We start from the raw sequence: 17,793 nt of genomic DNA, 5'->3' as shown, positions 1-17,793 counted from the left end.
AGAGTAAAATTGATGAAAAATGGCCAGAATCTTTTGGATCCGACCTTGAGACCCCTGTGTTATCTTTTAGTGCAACAATATTTCGACCTGATTCATTCATGCGCAGTTTAAGGGCTAAAGATCTTCCTACTGATTTACCATATTCATGACAGATTTTCCTCTGTGTCAAATACCTTCTTGCGCTCTCCCTATCCCAAACTCCCAAAATGTTTGCCCTTTTCCTAGCAACCTCATCCTCTAACGTGGCTATGTTACCCTGAATAGCAATACCCTGAGTCAATTTCTCCTCAGCCCATTGCAGCTGAAGGTAATGCATCTCCATCTCCGATTTTAATTTTTTTTGATGAGCTAACCCAAAGCTTAGCACCTCCCCCTAAAACAAGCTTTGAATGTGTCCCACACAATACTGATGTTAGCCGAGTCCCTGTTATTAACAAAAAATTCCTTTAACCACCCTGACATATAATCTATAAAATTATCATTCACACACACAGATTCCGGTCAAAGAATTTTTTTTTAACAGTGCCCATTGCCCCCCACCCAGTAAGTGTTAAAACAATAGAAGAATGATCTGATGCGATTTTAGGATAAATCTGCATTTTAGCTTTAGCTAGGTCCGCGGTGCTCATGAATAAATAATCCAACCTCACTTTCTTTTTATGTGGGTGGGAGTAAAAAGTAAATCCTGTGTCTGCGGCAAATAAAGTACTCCAAACATCTGCCAGGCCATAATCCTTTAAAATATTAAGAAGCGCATTACACACCTGTGGTTTCCGACCTTTATACTTTTTTTTTCCTCCGACAAAATCCTGACCAGTTAAATTAATATTCATATCACCACATATAATTAAGGGGGTGGTCCAGGTTGCAGGTTCCATATGAAGTTCTTCCAAAATCGCTAGTTCATCTAAATTGGACCCGTAGATGTTACATAAAGTAAAGGTCCTGAGCCACCCTGCACATTCCACTATAGCCCATCTGCCCAATTTATCTGCTAGTTTCCACCGTACATTAAACATATTCTTTTTAGCTAAAATAGCCACCCCCGCGTCATTCCCGCTTGTTGTGAAGAGACAAGAACAGAGAAACCCAACTCTGCTAACAAATGATGCTTAATGCATGGCAGATGGGTTTCTTGAATGCAAACAACGTCCGGCGAGACATAACGTAACTCAGCAGCTACCCTCCTCCTTTTATTAAAGTTATTTAGGCCTGACACATTTAAAGAGCATATTCGAATGTCTCTAGCAGCCATGTATCCCTAATAAAATTCCCAAATAATATTTGTTGCAACTAAACAGTACCTTTACCACAACAAAACTTTCTTTCCTACAGCATTTAAAGCTTTTTATTAACTCTCTTATTATTTATTTTTTGTCTGAAAGTGTGGATTTTTTCTCCCCTTTTTTCCCGCCACCAAAACCTCCCCTACCACCCCTACACCCGAAAACCCAAACCCCCCTGTATCCCCCCTCCCTTCCCAATAACGAGGCTTTAGGACTTATGGTCCTGCAGATGCCAGCTTCCTTATCCCACCCACAAGCCGTCTGAAACTGAAAAAACAGAAAAAGTATTCTCACTTAAAACAGGAGAGACTACATGTGCGTGAGAGAATAAAAGAAAAAATAATTATAAGCGACTCTCACTTATCTTGATTTCACCCCGAAGAAATAGAAAAGAAGAAAAATGGTAAGCGATACAAGTCAAAAGAGCCACCAAGAATGCCTACCAAGTTGGAGACATAGCATTACAAAGGTAGAACAGTCCAAATCAGGATCCAATCTATTAGACTGTTACAAGGTTGGCCAAAAATGTTTTTAAATTCTAAATGCTATTCAAAAATTCCTTAGCCAGTCCTGCAGTAGTATAAAACTGTGTACGCTCCTTATATATGATCTTCTATTTTGCAGTGTTCAGAAGATAAGCTTGTGCTCCTTTGGCTTGAAGCGGTGTGATTAATTGACGAAGTTGCCAACGATTTTCCATGGTATACTTGCAAAAATCCGGGGTGACGAAAAACTCAAAGCCTGAGCTAGGTCTCCACTTATCAGGCCTGGCAAGTCTGAAAACATCCTCCCGAGCTAAGAAACTCTTGAAGGAAATTAACAGTACCCTGGGTCTACCCAGGTTTTTCCCACCTGAATTGCCAGTGGACTGGACAGCCGGTCCCCGCATACTGAAAGGAAAACGATGTGCTCTTTCAATTTCCTTGTCCCAGTCCCATTTACTTAGTTCAGGAAAAGAGTTCTTAAATAAGTCCACTATGAACTTACGTGGATCCTGACCCTCTTTTCCTTCTGGCACCTGGAGAACCCTCAAATTATTGCGGCGTGCTCTATTTTCAAAATCCACTGGGTGCCCTCTTTTATTCCCTGTAGTGCATCTGTCGCTCCTTTCTGCTGCTCAGCCATGTCCTCTAAGTTTGAAATGCGGGTCTCAGCCTCGTTGAACATAGATGTGGAGTCCGCCTGTGATTTTGCAATCCGCCGAACCGAGCTCTGAAGCCTGCGACATAAACTTTGGACCCTCTGCTTTCTGCCCTTGTCTTGTTGCGGAGGGACATTATGGATTCATAAATCAGAGCTAGCGATATATCCTTGTCTGCTACGTCGGAAGAGCCCTCCTGAGATTGATGTAGGGTTCCATCTTCACCTCTATTGACTGTATTTTTCCCTACAATTTTACGGACGGTAGATGGGCTGTACTCAGCTAAATCTACAGAGTCATCTAAACAAATACTACTGGCTGGGCTATCCCCTTCCATACTCATATGCTGAGCATTTCGCGCAACTAAATCCTCGCAAGATGAGGGTAAAGATGGTTCTGACATCTAATAGAAATCTCCAGAGTCCGCATCCTGTTGTACAAGTTGACCATCCCCCCCTCCGCTGTTTCCTGATGTCAAGGGTACGCCGTTTTCTCCAAGTGCATCTTCCCCACTTTGTTGAATCACTTGTGTGTTTGCAGTAATGTTTAAAGGGGCAGACTCCTCTACATCCTGCCCTGCCACTACTTTTGCGGGCTCCCCTTTAGATTTATCCTTTCCTAGTGCAGTTGCAAAAATTGGCGGTATAATTTTAATCTTCTCTGACCCCCCTCCTTTTGCTTTAACATTGTCCAAGGGGCCTTTAGAGTTCTTTACGCTTGTTTGCGAAGGGGTTGCCGCGCTTCTGCTCACCTCCAGGGGAACGCCATTCTCCCCTTGCTCCTCAGGTATCCGTGGCTTTCCCCTTGTTCCTTTGGGCGGCATAGCTGCAAGTCGCTCTCCTGCTTGCTTCTTACTGCTCTCTACCTGCTGCCGTCTACCGCAAACGCTGCTCTCTACCCAGCTGCTTCAGTCAATTACCACGGACTCTCAACAGCTGATGGAGCCGCCGAAGTGAAGGCCGCCGAAGTGAAGGCTGGCGGGAGCGTCCGCGAGTCCACAAATGCGGCACCAGAACCGCCACAGCTACAGCGGCTTCCGAGAAAAGCCAGAGACGTCGACCCTCAGATTGTAAAAGCTGCCACTGCTAGCTAATCCTCCGCACACGAAAATAACATTCCTCCGCACCCAGCTTCTACTCTCGCCGCGTCTCTCCCAACAGTTTTCAGCGGTCAGCTTACACGTCCACTCGCGTGGGCGCCATCTTGCCTCTGTCAGCGAGTATTCTTTTACAATTTCCAATGATTTTCCCCCTAATGTCCAATTATATTTTACATGACCCTTCTTTCCTGTAAATGGTACAATTTTTGTTTTGGTAACATTTGGGATTAAATGATTTTCTTAGGTATATCTGGTAAGTGCCAGCAGATTTCTTTGAAGACCGAATGGGGTCAGGTCTAGAATTACTACATCATCTGTGTACATCATACAGTGGATTTTAAAACTTGCAATCTTAGGTGGAAAGTTATTGACCTGGTTAAGGTTTTCCGGTAGGTCGCTCAGATATATAGAAAAAAAATAAGGGAGCTAGAAGGCACCCTTGACGCAGCCCATTTGGAGTTGGTATTGGACAGGTAAGCCCCTTCTCTCTCCCCATTTGGACTTGGCACCATGTCCCAGAGTACAGTGATGATATTAGGTGAAGAAGATTTTGTGGGATTCCCAATTGCTGCAATTTTTTCCAAAGTTTGTCTCGATCGACCCTATCGAAGGCGGATGTAAAATCTACAAAGACTGCATACACTGCCTGCGACTTTCTGATCACATATTTTTCTAATAGTGTTTGGAGTTCTGGGATGTTATCTGTAATTGAGTTTTCGGATCTAAACCCGGCTTGGTTAAGTGGAATGGAGCCGGTAGACAAAAGCCCACTCTTTTAGATGGTCTAGAACAGCAGCTGCAAAGATCTTCCCGGTTGCGTCCAGGAGAGCAATCTGGCGATAATTACATGGGAGCAGCCTGGAGCCTTTCTTGTGTATTGGAATTACAATACTTCCTTTCCAGGACTTTTTTTGTTTTCCCTTTGCTTTATATGTGATTAAAAAGGCATGCTAGAAGCTTACTCCATTCCTTTGGGTTGTTTTTTAGGACCGTAATAGGAATTTGGTCGGGGCCCATTGCAGCCGATGGTCTTGCCTTTTTTATGTAGTATTCTATTTGAGATGGTGATGGAGCCTCGATGTGTATACTTTTTTCCTGTCCTCCATTAGTTTGCATTAATGAGTCGCAATTGGAGAGTTGATTTGTTTTGTATAGGTTGGTTATGTATATTTCCTATTCTGAAGGTGGTACAGGGTTTGCTTTTAGCAGTTTTTTTTGTTCCCGTTTCTAGCGCTATCTAGCGGTCCAATAGGAACGTTTGTCCTTTTGTGTCGCTGCTATTTGTAAATCTACCCATTTTTTGTCCTGGATCTTTTGTTTTTCTTTAATTGTTTGTCTTCTACGACAGTTTTTTAGCTTGTTGATTTCCAGTTTTCTTGCCTCAGAGAAGTGAAGGAATTGTTCCCTGACTAATTTATTTAGTTCCTTTTTCCTGGGTTCAGTATTCCATCTTTTAATACTTTGTTTTTTTATTGATCGTTGTTTTACGCTTTCCTGTAACATATGGACCAGTTTCTTAAGCACTGCCCCAAAGTTTGTTATTTGATTTGTACAGTGGATAGTTGTTAGTAGATTTAGCTTCTCGATTAGTTGGATGGTTTTGTCGAAAGATTTGGAGTTCCACATTAACTGACCTTGAGCAGGGTTTACCAGTGCTGTACTTTGCAATTCCATTATGTGCACTGGAGATGTTCGTTTCAATATTAAACCGGTTGTTAGTTGTAGAATTGCATGATCGCTTCCTTTCTCGAACTTTATGTTAAGTTGGCGGGCAGATCCAAAGAGGCCTAAGCTGCAAATCATGTAATCGAGAAGTGATGCATTAAGGCCACCCTTTCTTGTGTAGGAAGCCGGGATATCACCTTCGACATTACCATTTAGTATTACTCCATTCAGGGTTGCGAGTGTTGATAGAATGACTTTCCCTCTCGGATTTACTTCCTGAGGGAAATTGTGGTATGGGTATTGCCAGTGCTTGTTCCTTTTCTCCTGACTCCCGTTGTTCCAAAAGATCATTTGAGATTTTCCCTTTTAAGTCGCCTGTTAGGAACATTAGCGGGAAGTCCTGTTCTTCTACCACCTTTTCTATGTCCTCTAGAATGTTTAACGCTAGTGCATCCATTTTCGCTCCCGGGGGTATGTAGACGTTAAAAATTAGCATTTTGTTTGAGCTTTTGGACATATCTTCCCCAATTTTGATCTTTGAACATTGGAAGTTCTTAGAGTATGTGGGTATGATTTCCTGGGCCCAATAGTATTCTTCGGATAGAAGAATTGCTATCCCTCCTTTTGCGTGCCCGTGGGTAACCGGTTCAGCTGGAATATCGTAAACAGGATGATCGAAATTTGTAGTACCCCAGGTTTCTTGTAGTGCCACTATCCCTGGACGTTCTTGAGTGATTGTTGCTATTTTCTCTTGGGTTTTCCCTGCGATGTTCCAGGAATAGATGGATAAACCATTGCTAAAAGGGGAGCTTGATTACGTGACCCTGTTTTTTGCAGTTGAGATTCTCTGCAATCCATGCCCATGTGTTATCATTGGGTATTTTATCCTGCTTCGGAGGATTCTTGGTCCAGCTTCGCCTTATTCGGTTGGTTATTGAGACTGAGATGGCTTCTTTATGAGAATTTGTCAGGTTGTTATTGCATTGTTGGGTTGCTACTACTTGGTGGTATCTAGTTAATAGAGTTTCTGATGTTTGCCGTTTGATCCCTTTTCTGGGGCCACATCGAAACCGCATTTGTGGAGAGTCTCTATTTCTTTAAGTATGATTGCAGGGATGATTGGCAACCAAAATTCGGCTATAGCTATTGTTGTTTTTGTCTTATCTGGAAAACGTACTAGTTTGATGTTGTTACTTACTAGTGCTTGTAATGATTGTATCCTTTGCAGCAGATGTATTATTCTGTCTCGATTTAGGGGGTCTGCGCCGGAGGGAAATAGATCAGTGAATTCCACTCTGCATGTAGAATTTTTCTGCGATTGGATAGACACCTTCCTAATCGGCAGAGCTTGTTGTTGGATTTCCTTTTGTATGCATGATTCATTTTCTGAGATTCTAGGAACAAAACTTGGGGTGGTGGGATTTAAGGGTAAAGAATTTACCATTTGCGTCTTTGAGGTCGAAAGCTGATCACTTTCTTTCATAGTGTGATTAATTACTTGTCCTTCCTTCTTTTCTGAGGTCTTTAGATTAGGTGGAAGTGTTCCTGGGAATCTTGTTTTTCAGGCCTTCTGTTTTGCAATCCTTCTGTTTTCTCTTTTCTTTGTCTGCTTCCGGCTGTTAACGCTTGTTCTCCTCTTCTTTACTGTTGTTTGCCGGGGAGAGGAGACTGGTGACATATTTATTGAGGTTTCTATTGTTTTTTGTTTGGTCATGTTTAACCCTTTTGATGGGCTTTTTTACTTTAATTTATTGAAGATTGGATAATATGCTTTGGTCTGTATTTTTGTATTGGACTCTTTTGGGTCCTTGAAAAGATTTCTTAATGAGTAGATTTGTTTATTTGTATTCTTTTCATGTTTTTCTTTTTGTTTGCAACGACCGGTTTGAGTGGCCATATCGACCTTTGTCGGAAAATCTACTACTGTTGGTAGTAGTACTTGCGTTGTGGCAAATTTGCCCTCAAATGGACTTTCTTCGACTTCTCCAAGTTGTGGAAATTTTAAATGTTGTTTCCTCCTTTTTTTCTCAACTATATGTTTTAACATTCCTATTTGGGTGTCCAGCATCTGGTCAGAGTTTTCCAAGATGTTCCCTAAATGAGAGACAACAGATTGCAAAATTCTTTCCATTGTGACTAGGGCTTTGGACACCGGCGTTTTTTCGTGGGAAAGATCAATAGATTTTAAGAATAGGAAATCCGGGGTTTGTGAGATAGAAACTTGTGGGTCAAATTGTTTTAACGGAGTACTGTTCTGTATTTTGGATTGCTCCTTTTGGGGAGGTATATTAAAAACCAGGTCTTTCAGGTTTATGTCAGGGCAAGTGATATCGTATTCCGAGTTTTCCTGCTTTTTTTGATCGTCTTCTTTTTAAGGTGCTGTAGTTAAGATTTGGATATTTGGATAATCCGAGCTTTTGTTGTTTAATATTTCTTCTTGCCCTGTGCTGTTGGTGACCTTCGGTTCTTCTTTGTTTTTTTCTTCTTTTGTTTGATTATTTTGAGTTTGCTCCAGGGCCTCAGTGTTTTGTTTTAAAAAGTATTTCGTTATTCCAGTCGGTGATTCAGAATTTTGAGGACGGACCATCTTTACGGCACTCCTTCTTTTCGCTTGCTCGTCCCTAGTCTTTTCATATATATTGTGCGTGTTCTCAGTTTTCTGTATGCCGTACTGCGAGAGATGGTCTTATTATGTCTTTTTCGCACGGTGCTGGAGATAGTTGGCGTTTAATATGGGAGCGGATCTTGGACTGCTTTCGAAACTCTCACTCCTTGCCTAGACGTCTCACAGCCTTGAGTTAACAATCGCTGGATTTACAGTAGTTAGTTCTGTTGGGATAGAATCCCACCGTGCAAGAGTAAAAGGCTCACCTGGCCCGCATGTACCATTAATTTAGGTCAAATTGGCTGTTTGTACCGATATGCAGCGGGACACCTTTTGCTATAATTGATTGAATAACTGTAATAATTGATTTGAGGGCGGGGGAGGATAGAGGTGAATTACTGTCTCCTCTGTCTCTCTGGTTGAAAGAAAAAGAAAAAAAAAAAGAAGGGAGAGCTTTCCCTTCCTTTGCTAGTCCTAATAAAATTAATTTTTCTGAAGTGGCAGAAACGGCCTATAGTTCAGGCCGCAATACAAAGAAGAAATGGTCCCCACTGTTTCCCGCAGCGCCGGGAAGTATCTAGCAGCACCTGGACCTGCCGCTCCCGACACTACTTGGAGGCTCCGGTGGCTAGGTGAATGCCCAGCAACTCCTTACCGCACCAAGGGATGTTCTGCCGGTCCAAGCGCAGAGGAGCCGCTCTCCCGCCGCTCCCTGGAACAGCCGGTGGCCCCTGCCGGGCTCAGGGTCACCCAGCAGCCCAGGCCGCAGCAGAGGATGCCAACGGGACCCCCTTCTGGGCCGAAATTTGAATGGCGGCTCCGGCCGCACCCACGGCTCCCCGGCGGCTCAACGCACTGCTCCGCGGCACCGGCCCCGCCGGGCGGTAAGATAGATGGCGGCTCCGGCCTCACCGAAGGCTCCCCAGTGGCCCCAGCCACAACAGACTGCTCAGCAGCTCCGGCCTCGGTGGCGTTTCCGGCGGAGTGCACAGTCTCGGCGTTCTCGTTCTGCTCGCGTCAACACTCTTGGAGATCTTTAAGGTATACATTTGAGGCATGACAATATCTAAGCACGCGGGTGTTCTTCAATTGCGCAGGTGCCGATTGTCACGGCTGGAGACCGAAATAACCGAAATGGAGGGGGGACACCAAAACTCTGATGATTCATGTATCCTCAGAGACATTAAAAAAGAATTTCACAGACGGCTAATGACGAGATTAAACACATGGTCAAATACGCAATAGCCCATGCATATTGAGAAAGTGATTACCCAGGGGCCACACTGGCTCCACTACTAAGACCTAAAAGGGATAATGATAGGATACTGGAAATACAAGATGATAGATGGCAGGTATTACATGGGGCTGATCAATTTGCTGAGAGATTCTGTGGTTATAATGCAGACACCACTGCAACCAGCAGAAATCAGAACTGCACTCAAAAGCATGCAGTCAGGGAAGGTGCCGGGTACTGATGGCCTCATAGTAACCTTCTATAAGGCTTACCAGAAATGACTGATACCACATCTGGTAACGCTGTACGAGGAAATGGTGAAAACTGGAATAATGCCACCCACAATGCAAAAGGCTTTAATTGTTATACTTCTGAAACTTGGTAAACAATGTAATCTCTACTCCTCATACAGAACTTTATCATTATTAAATGTGGACACAAACTATATGCAAAGCTCTTAGCCAACAGACTGGCACCCATATTGCCCATAGTGGTGCGTCCAGAGCAGGCAGGCTCTGTCTTTGGCCGTAGCATAACATACAACCCTAGAACACTGTTTGGCACCATTCAGCGAGTTAACTCAGAAATTAAAACTACAGCTGTGTTCCTTGAAGCCAAAAAGGTGTTTAGCTCAGTTGAGTGGGGATTTATGCTTGCTTGCCTCCGCAGAACTGGTGTGGGAGAGCTGTTTATATGCCTCATCTCTGTGCTGTATACTGCTCCCAGTGCTTAAACACGAGTGGACGATACAGTAACTCCCTCAATAGAGATCACAAGAGGCACCCGACAGGGCTGCCCCCATCGACCTTGTTATATGCACTTGTAGCAGTACCATTAGCTTTCACTATGCATGAGTATCATGGACATAGAGGATGATGTTTTCCAGGCATATGCGGATGACACACCACTATATGTCTGCAACCCAGAGAACCCAGATATTCCTTGGGGATTTCAACCTCCACTGGAATGACCCGGAGGTCAATAGCCTCAAAACTTTCTTGGCTGACCTTAACCTCTTGCCTATTCCAAGCCAAGATGGGCTATTCAAAATTAACCTATGTTTAGCTTGCGCACAGATTACTTTTCCAAGAACAGGACCTCAAAACCCCAGACCGACCCACCCCCACATCTAATACCAGACATTATTGCCGCCTGTGTAAGTGATGTGTCCTCTAATAGAAACGCACGGGCAGCAACCACCCTAAAAGTTATTTTTGAATATAGGAATGTCCCAGTGAATCCTTATTTAATAGTGGCACCTTCAAATCGGGCCATGGATAAGGATGTGTGGAGTAATGACCACTGGATCATTTTCAGGACGAGGATTTGCCACACAAGACCGAAATAAACAAAGCAACTGAGTTGTCCAATCTTACTGCTGTAAATTCTTAATCTGTATGGGACTTAAATCACCCTATTGTTTTAGTTGTGTTAAAAGTTCATCCGGTGGAAGGAGGTCAAATAAAAAGTCCAGCCGGAAAAGAAGTTGTGTAAATACAGGCGATGCTAGCAGCTTACACTTTGGCTCACCAGACTGTTTTTCTGAATGTACCAACAAGAAACAGAGCTGAATCAACTACATCTTTCTACAAGAAACAACAATAGCCTAAACATAGAAAAAAGCTAATTAAGTTAAAAAGGTCCAAAATGGACACAGCCAGATGTGTATTCTATCAAGAATGTGTTTATAGAGGCTCCTACAGCCACTACAGAGGCCTCTTAGCCTGTATTTGTGTAAACCACTTTGTATTTGTACAATACTGCTCAGCAAGAAAAGCAACAACTATATCCTAATTTTATAAAAACGAAGCTATCATGCCCGGGGGTGTGGCTTGCCGGCTGAAGATGGCGGACACGTGAACGAAGAGCTCCGAACCGGCCTGCGATCAATCTGCCCAAATCCAGCATAATCTCTATCCCGGCGGTGGATGTATCACCCCAGAGCAACCAAGTAAAGTTTTTTGGGACCCCCTCTGTGACAATCACTTTTAGGCCAGGGAGCAGAGGAGAAAACGAAACAATCACACAAAAGCAACTCCCTCACGACCTTCTACTTATTCGGGATTTTCCTCCAATTAAATGGGCATAACCAGACAACAATAATATATAGATTTCACTTTCTCATTTCTTTTTATTGAAATTATTTTTTTCTTTTTTTAAGAAAAGTTATTTTCATATAATTTTTTTCAATTATTAAAAGAAATTCATTTTATCACAAGATACATTGTTATCATGAATACATCATAGTTCAGAGTTCATTGTTCGTATCATAATGCTCAAAAAGTGCACCTATAACCAGGTAGAGAACTACACTTACACACAGCACTCTCTCTCACTCATACACAGTCACAACCTCATACCTCTGGACATGTTAACATTTGTATTGTTGTTCTATCTGTTGTCCAATATATGACCACTATAGTTAGTGGGATTTTAAAAGGACTTTGGTCAACGCGTTTCGGTGGAAGGTAACAACAATAGAAACCACCTTCATCAGGACCCGCCAGATTTATCAATCTACGTGCTCTCTACTCTGGTTTTATCTGAAAAGAAGCATGTAAAAAAAAAAACTTATTATGTTTATGCCCATAACACATATTAAAAAAGACATTGTTTGGACCGAAGAAATATATACATCAATCATACCAACCAAACACCTTTAAGTGCTACCTTATACCCACCACACATGTGATTCCTATCTATAGTGCAACATGAATCATACATCTATATAACTCCAATTTGCCTTCTCCTACTCAAGGCAAAGAAGCAGTTTTGTTCTTACCCTTAGATTGCCTATCTGGGTGTTCTTTATATAACAGTCATCACAAGGCTCTTCCTCTACGTTTTAGTCAAAATTTACAACCTCTTTGGTATCTTGGGACATATCTATATATCAAGACTTACTCATAAATAGATTTTCCTTTTGGGGATTTAGTCCCCCGTAGAACCTTTTTTGAAGAGCGCCAAATTCCAGTGCTACAAAGACCAAAAGTATGTCGCCTACAAGGTGGATAAGATGAGATTCAAATGCATGTTACCCAACTAGTGCGCGTTCTACCTACACGCCCCAAGCTTACACCCATATTTCCTGAAATGTTCTGTAAGCGAGATGAAGAAACATCCACTCTGTTTTGATAAGGAGACTCCTATCCTTCATAGATATATGCTGCGGGGAGAGGGAAACAGCAGTTCTATCACTTGTTTCTTATCAATGAACTATGTATGGCTGCCTACTTTACAAAAGCTTGATACCTTAAAGTATTTCAAAATGGGGCAAGAAACGTCTTGAATCCTGTCTTGTTTCTTTTAAAAGGCCCGAGTAACTGGTTCCCACAGTCCCTCAGATGAGGTTTTCACCTAAGCAAAGGCAATAACGGAGGCTCAATTCACTGCACATTCGTCTTTAAAGTGGAGTTTGCACTCATTCCACCATTACGTTATCATACTAATAAGTACCTTGAGATATGTGGTATTCCCTTTTTTTATTCGATGTAGACTCCTCTAGATACACAGTGTTTTAATATTATCTGCCAGTCGGAGATTTACTGAAAGAACATGGAAATAAGAGTTATTCTCCTTAATACAGGAAATTATTCCTTATCCTCCACATTATTGCCTCAATGGCGTTCCCACTGGTATATCCCTGATCACTCTACCACAGGGAAAAATATAGGGATACACAGTCCTTACTCCACGCTCTCTTGCGCCACGCACAACTAAGAAGTCTTTTCTCTCTCGCGAAAAAACTATATTACAATTAAGAACTAGCGCGCTGATTTCCCGGTCCTTTTACAAAGCTGGAGTGTGCTTACCAATGTGATCCTTTCTAGAATGCCATCCGCGTCATGCATCGTACGTCGCGTATTCACGATCAAACTACACCGTTCTCGGGCGGTCTATTTATACCTCGCCCTCCATGGACTTCCTTCCGCCACAACTAGTCGAATTAAAACACCTGATCAGAATTTGTAGAAACAGACTACGGACTACTCGGGTGTATTACCGGCGATGTCACGTGGTCCCAGTAGTAAGGCCGATATCCAATCATATTTATTCTAAAAACAAAAAAATGGCGATGGGAAGTACTGCTATTATACCAGGACTTAACACTTCCTGCATTTATAAAAAGATCTTAACCCAACATCACGAAGCTGACTTGCCCAGCGAATACTAAACGCCATCTTGGAATGGTAATATCTCAACAGCAAGTATGTAGCCTGCATCTTATTATATGCATAGACCAACATAGTGGCGCCTCACTTGTTACAGGCGACTTTACACAGGGTGTGATGAAACACTGCCACATGTTAGCAAATAGAGGGATTTTTTCTTTTCTTATAATTAATATTTTTATACTCCTTTATCTTTGTATTCCAGTATATAGACTCTAATGACTACATTGTTAGATACCATAGCCAGCATGGATGACCCGTAATTCTGGAGCTGTGTTAAATTTACCAGATATAAATGAAACATGGGCACATACTCAATAGTATATGTTGTTTATACAATAGTTACCACTTACTGGGTAATCATCCATATTATTTGGTAAAAGGCGACTGCTCTAGATTAATTGAGCATGCCTTACTAAAACCATAACTAAAATAATTATGGAAAAACCTTTTTTAACTACACAAGGACACTTTCAAATCTATGTGTGGACAGCAGTCCACACCATTCAATATAGTCATGTTACTGCTCTCTTTTTCAGATTTGCGACTGTAAATCCAGTCTTACCAGGGCTTGGTAATGTTCCACCGGATTTCTTCATTTAATCCATTTTTTGCCGTGTCCATGGAGAAAATCCAAAAACATTCTCTTCTTTTACGAACAATGTCCATGGGAGTCCCTGACTGTCCTTATACTTTTTCCAGGATGCACCGTTTGACATCATTTTCAGTGTGCTGTTCAGCTAGACAATGTTGTACGAGACGGGCATCCACCCTACCTCAACGTATCGCAGATTTGTGTTCGCTATATCGTACTCTAAACTCACGTGATGTTTCTCCCACATAGGACAAATTGCATGGGCAGGTTATACTGTACATCAACAACAAAGGAGCGTCACAAGAGTGACTTATAGGACAAAACCAGGTAAGTTTGTCAGCAAGTGTGCTAGTATAGAAGGAACCTTGTAGGATTCTATAAAAGGCCCTCACTCACCACTAGTTGGTGACATGCTTCATCATTGGGCCCCACCGGGAGTGGCCGAATGCCACCCCAGTGTGCTACAACGCCAGAAAGACTGCGGAGCTGGTTCGTGAAAGTGAAGTGAGAAATTTTAAAATGTCACAATTAGGTCAAAAAAAGTATTTTATTAGTTTGCCAATTGGACAGTATAAAAACAGCGGAGGGTAAAGGACCAAAATTACAAGTCCAGATTTACCCCTAAGTGTAGTGCTTTAGGTCAACATGTTTCAGCCTATGTGATGTAGTTTAATCAGGCATTCGTCAGGACCAGATGTGAGTGATAAGAAAAGTGTCTGAACCCTGGCGGTATGAACGCGCTAAGGCCCACCCTGACCAAGGGTTACTAGTGTTAAAAAATCCAAAAAGGTATATGGTTTCAAAGATTCCAAAGTTTTGGAGTGGAACCGAGTTTATTCTGATCGATAAACATAAAACAAAAACAGATGACAGACATAACATAAATAGAAATAAAACAAGAAAAAAAATCACAATTAGAAATCGTGTTCACTGTCATCTGTAAACACACACACTTGCTTGGGGTGTTACCATCGTGACTGCTTATCCAACTATAGAGTACGAGTGAGATTATAGTGAGCTCGTGCTCATAAATGGTAACAACGAACTTGTGGAGACAGGGACAAATGTACCTCATGTCTCATAACGTGCTAGCAATAAAACATAGACGAAAAAGAAAAAAAAAAGGGTGAAAAGCAGCCCGTAAATATAAGTCATACGAGTGGTATAGTACAGACTGTCTAATTCGTAGTGCATACTAGGGCTGTTAAGAAATACTCATACTCCGACTGAATCGATATGTAAAGCATTCCCAAACACTCGAATCACGCTCTTACATTGGGCGCTACAATTCTGCGCGCCATGGGTCACGGGGGGGAGGGTGGATAGCAAAATGGCACACCCTATAAAAACAAAGAGGAGAAGGAAAGCTGGTCATGAAAGCGTTAAGGTTAAAAGCGGTGTACTTATCTTGCTTCCAAATTACTCACGCCTCCTTGGCTAGGCACCCGTTATTGCACCTGCATACCCCTGCACCGGACCCCGAAGACTGAGGAGGCCCGTGGATGAGGTATAGAAATAGTAGAAGGAAATGAAAATGTGCCGCCGTACGTGTCGACGGACACTTCCTGGTTTCTATGGTAGCATGTTCTGATTGGTTCCAACGGCGTTCACGTGGTTGCCGTCGGACCAATAGATAGAAGCCAGTCAAGAAACTAAGGAAGAAGTTATCATAGCAACTGTTACACGGGCTCTCGGGTCTCTCTGTGTCTCACCGGGTTCCTTTTTCCAGATAACTTTTTTAGTACTGACAGAACTGACAGAGTTCCTTAACACTCCGGCTCTATGCGAGTCCATGAAATAGTTGCCATAACAACTTCCATAACAACTTTTTTCTTAGTTTTCCACCTGGTTGCTACCTATTGGTCCAGCAGCCACCACATGATCGACACTGATTCCGGGAGAGTTTCCAATCTCTTTGGCTCAACGTGAGCCCGTAACAGTTGCTATGATAACTTCTTCCTTAGTTTCTTGACTGGCTTCTGTCTATTGGTCCGACGGCAACCACGTGAACGCCGTTGGAACCAATCAGAACATGCTACCATAGAAACCAGGAAGCGTCCGTCGACACGTACGGCGGCACATTTTCATTTCCTTCTACTATTTCTATACCTCATCCACAGGCCTCCTCAGTCTTCGGGGTCCGGTGCAGGGGTATGCAGGTGCAATAACGGGTGCCTAGCCAAGGAGGCGTGAGTAATTTGGAAGCAAGATAAGTACACCGCTTTTAACCTTAACGCTTTCATGACCAGCTTTCCTTCTCCTCCTTGTTTTTATAGGGTGTGCCATTTCGCTATCCACCCTCCGCCCCCGTGACCCATGGCGCTCAGAATTGTAGCGCCCAATGTAAGAGCGTGTTTCGAGTGTTTGGGAATGCTTTACATATCGATTCAGTCGGAGTTTGAGTATTTCTTAACAGCCCTAGTATGCACTACGAATTAGACAGTCTGTACTATACCACTCGTATGACTTATATTTACGGGCTGCTTTTTACCCTTTTTTTTTCCGTCCGTGTTTTATTGCTTGCACGTTATGAGACATGAGGTACATTTGTCCCTGTGTCTCCACAAGTTCGTTGTTACCATTTATGAGCACGAGCTCACTATAATCTCACTCGTACTCTATAGTTGGATAAGCAGTCACGATGGTAACACCCCAAGCAAGTGTGTGTGTTTACAGATGACAGTGAACACGATTTCTAATTGTGATTTTTTTCTTGTTTTATTTCTATTTATGTTATGTCTGTCATCTGTTTTTGTTTTATGTTTATCGATCAGAATAAACTCGGTTCCACTCCAAAACTTTGGAATCTTTGAAACCATATACCTTTTTGGATTTTTTAACACTAGTAACCCTTGGTCAGGGTGGGCCTTAGCGCGCTCATACCGCCAGGGTTCAGACACTTTTCTTATCACTCACATCTGGTCCTGACGAATGCCTGATTAAACTACATCACATAGGCTGAAACATGTTGACCTAAAGCACTACACTTAGGGGTAAATCTGGACTTGTAATTTTGGTCCTTTACCCTCCACTGTTTTTATACTGTCCAATTGGCAAACTAATAAAATACTTTTTTTGACCTAATTGTGACATTTTAAAATTTCTCACTTCACTTTCACGAACCAGCTCCGCAGTCTTTCTGGCGTTGTAGCACACTGGGGTGGCATTCGGCCACTCCCGGTGGGGCCCAATGATGAAGCATGTCACCAACTAGTGGTGAGTGAGGGCCTTTTATAGAATCCTACAAGGTTCCTTCTATACTAGCACACTTGCTGACAAACTTACCTGGTTTTGTCCTATAAGTCACTCTTGTGACGCTCCTTTGTTGTTTATGTATGATTAAGATAGGGGTATAGGAGCGTCTCTCTTCCTTCCCTGACTCTCTTGTTGATACAACAGGTTATACTGTAAACAACATTTTGACTCCTGCAGTTCGTTAAGTCTCGCAACTGAAATTTCTTCCCTTGGTACTCAACACAGTCTGTTACCATGGCAGAGTCACAAGCGGGGCATGAACCACATCTATGATTACCAATCACCAATGGTAGACCTGTTTTGGTCATTTGACGCATCTTGTCTAACATATTGGGTCTGGTATGTACCAATATATCACGTAAGTTTCGGTTTCTGCGAAAAGCAACCAGCGGTTGTTCTAGCCTATTTTCTTCCTCAGCTGTATTCAGAATCTTCCAATTTTTCTGAATGATGTTTTTTATTTTAAAGTTAAAGGGTGAATGATTCTCAACACAGACTACCTGTTCTTTCGGAGTCTGTGGTGTTCCCTCTATTAGGGCATCGCGATTATAGTATTTTGCCCTCTTATATGCATGGCGAACCAGCCTCCTCGGATAGCCTCTAGACAGCAATCTTGATTTTAGGGCATCATCATGTTTATGGAATTCACTCATATTGGTACAGTTCCTCCTAATACGAAGAAACTCCCCAAAGGGAATAGAATCATTTTGAATAACCGGATGGTAACTTTGGTACTGTAAA

At 42.5% G+C, this 17,793-nt stretch overlaps 1 protein-coding gene across 4 annotated transcripts in view; it reads right to left on the bottom strand.

Annotated features, from left to right (window-relative positions):
• Window positions 1–17,793, bottom strand: part of MLXIP (MLX interacting protein) — a 1,607,115-nt gene that overhangs the window by 1,570,670 nt on the left and 18,652 nt on the right. Inside the window, exon 2 of one of the 4 annotated variants that reach the window (XM_078667552.1) lies at window positions 11,391–11,573. The exons of the other annotated variants lie outside the window; for them this stretch is intronic. The gene's annotated coding sequence lies outside the window, so the exon portion shown is untranslated. The remainder of the gene's footprint in view (window positions 1–11,390; window positions 11,574–17,793) is intronic. 4 annotated transcript variants of the gene reach the window in all.

This window comes from Lissotriton helveticus, chromosome 11, assembly GCF_964261635.1.
Source record: "Lissotriton helveticus chromosome 11, aLisHel1.1, whole genome shotgun sequence".
Taxonomy (NCBI): Eukaryota; Metazoa; Chordata; class Amphibia; order Caudata; family Salamandridae; genus Lissotriton; species Lissotriton helveticus.
The sequence above is the reverse complement of the archived record's forward strand: the minus strand, read 5'-3'. Positions and strand labels throughout refer to the sequence as shown.